This window comes from Pediculus humanus, genomic scaffold (assembly GCF_000006295.1).
Source record: "Pediculus humanus corporis 1103172108296 genomic scaffold, whole genome shotgun sequence".
In the NCBI taxonomy this organism is placed as follows: domain Eukaryota; kingdom Metazoa; phylum Arthropoda; class Insecta; order Psocodea; family Pediculidae; genus Pediculus; species Pediculus humanus.
In genome coordinates this window covers 185346-188350 of record NW_002987865.1, presented here as the reverse complement: position 1 = coordinate 188350, position 3005 = coordinate 185346, and positions in this window count along the sequence as shown.

The following is a 3005-nucleotide window of genomic DNA, read 5'->3' as shown; positions in this document are numbered from 1 at the left end:
TTAATTAAATATGAAGATGAAGAAAAAAATTTATTTTTAAAATAGTAGCGGAAGACTTAAAAAAAAAAAAAGACCCGAAGAAATAATATTTTTAGTTTAGACAATCAATTCAAACCCCCCACCCCTCCCCTCCCCTTTTCCCTCCCAAACAAAAATGATAAATTAAAATTTTTTTCTTTTCTTTTCTTTTCTTTTCTTTTTTCCCCTCCCGAAACAAATTTTGTTTTTTTTTTTTATTATGTTTTAACATGTAACGCAATTAATATAAATCAACATAATCAATTCGTATTTGAATGAATCAAACAATATTTAACAAAGAGAGAGAGAGAGGGGGGCGGGGGGGCGGGAGAGAGATGAAAAAAAAAATGCCGACAATAAATAAATAAATAAATAAATGGCCAGAAGTCAATTCGATCAAAACAAAAAAAACAATATTATTAATAATGGCGGCGTCGGCGGTAAATATAATAATAATAAAGACAATAATTATTTAAACGTGGTTTTGTTGTTGTTGTTGTTGTTTGTTGTTTGTTGTGGTTTTAGAGTAATTATCTTTTCACTCTATCGATTTTTAAATGCTTCTGTTATAAAATTTAAATACGTCAATGTCTAATTTTTTAAAATCTTTTCCTCTCCATTATACTTCTTCAAATTTGTTTAAACTTTTTTTTTTTTTGATTCTCAAATTTTATTTGCATTAAAGTTTTATTAACAAATGATAATTAATAAAAAATCTAATGAAAAAAGAAGGGCCAACTTAACAAACAAAAAAAAAAATTAATTAATAATTTTTAATGAAAGAGTAATTTATTAATCCTTGTTTGTTATGTTTTATGTAATACGAAGATGTATGAAGAATGAGATTTTATTCGATTTAAATAATTGCTTATACGTGTATGTACGTAATATATTAATGTGAAAATATCGGTTTTGGCGTAGGGAGTGGAGATGGGGGTGTAAGGGATGGAATAAATAGGGGTTAAAATAAAAAATAAAAATAATAAAAAAAAATTCGTGACAGGTTTTGAGAGTGAGTAGTAACATTTATTAATTAGAAATTCATAAAAAGGGTAATTCTTTTTTTTTTTTGTTCATTAAATAAAAAAAGGAAACGACGAAAAAGGTTGCCTTAAGGCTGTCTGTCAATGGAATTATTGTATTTTATTATTATTATTATTATTATTATTATTATTATTTTTATTGTTATTCATTAAAAAATAAAAAATCCGAGTGGGAAAAAAAGTATATTATTCTCACTTCAATGTTTTTACGTATTTCAAATTGTCTAATTAATAAAATGTAGGCGTTTTTTATTTATATATATATATATATATATATATATATATGTGAAAAAACGCGGCGTAATTCACGTCACGCTGCGTGTGGCGTGACAAAAAATTTTTTTGTAGAATATTTTTGGATGGAAAAGGTGCAAAACAAAAAAAGAAGGAAATTATTTGTTGTTTTCTTTTCGACGTTAAATCGATTAATCGAATCTGTTCAAAACAAATTTCGTTAATTATTTTTTTAATTATAAAAACAAACAAAGTTTATTCGAAACGACAAATTTAAAATTAAAAAAAAATTGTAAATTTCACGCACACGCACACGCACGCACACGGTAAAAATTCCTTTCAATAATATTTTAGTGAAAGTTTAAAAAAAAAAAAAATCTATTTATTACCTAATTAATTATGTAATTTTTTTTTTCAAAGAGTTAATTAAGAACAACAAAAATCATTTTAAATGATACGTGAAGTTTTTTTAATATTAATAATAATAATAATAATAAATTTTTACACGTGCAAACTCAAAAAAAAATCTAAAAAAAAAAAAAATTCATATTCATGTGTATAAATCGTCATCGTTTGTTGTTTGTTTGTTATTGTTACGTTTTAAATAAAATAATTTTATTTCGATTGTTTGGTTTAATAAACGTCCAATAAATTTTTTTTTTCTTTAATAAGTCAATAAATAAATAAAAAAATAAAAACCGGAAATATGTGCGTGGCAAAAAAAAAACATTTATTTTTATTTTATTTGGGAGGTCCAGGTGTTACCATATTTAACTTAATTTAAGGGTTGGAAAACAAAAAAAATTCAAAAAGGGTTATTTAGTTATATAAACAACAATCCATCCACTAATAAATATCAGCCGCCATTTTTCTTTTTTCTTTTTTTCATCCTTTTTAAAAAAGTTTTTTTTTTCGATTTTACGGTTTCATTTATCATCTTTAATTTTTCTTTTTTTTGTAATTGGAGATTATTCGAAACGAAAAAAAAAAAACACCAAAAACGTTTCTTCTTGGTAAAAAAAAAAAAATTTCGGTTGAGTAATCATGCATTGATATTAACGTGGGAATAGAAAAACTGTCGCGGAAAGGAAGAAAAAAAAAAAAAATTTTTTTTAACATTCTAAATATAAAAAAAAAATTTTTTTATTTAATTGTCAAATGGTAATAATAATAATAATAAAATGGGGGGAAGGTTTAAAATGGACGCTCTTTTTTTTAAAAAAAAAAAAAAAAAAAACGTGGCAGGATATCACCCGTTAAAATTACTTTTAAATTACGTAATTTGATTCGGTTCTCGGATTTTAACTAAAACGATTATTATTATTATTATTATCCACCATTAAACACGACAAGGCTACTTGTCGGAGTTATTAAAAAACACTTTGCAATCGTCGTCGTGTCATTAGATTTTTGACCGATTCGTTTATTTTATATGCCCTCGGGATACTTTAAAAAAAAATAAATAAAAAAAATTTAACTTGTGGGTGTAAAAAGATTATCATAAACTTTTAATGGATTTCAATGTTTATTTATAATTTTCGTAATAATAATAATAATAATAATTTGTATAAACAAATATTACGATTTAAAATAATCAATCATTCAATTCATTAATCAATCAATCGATAAGTCAATCAACCGTTATTCATTTATAAATAAATATTTTATGAATACAAATTTCATTACGTAAAAAAATAAATTGTTTATTAT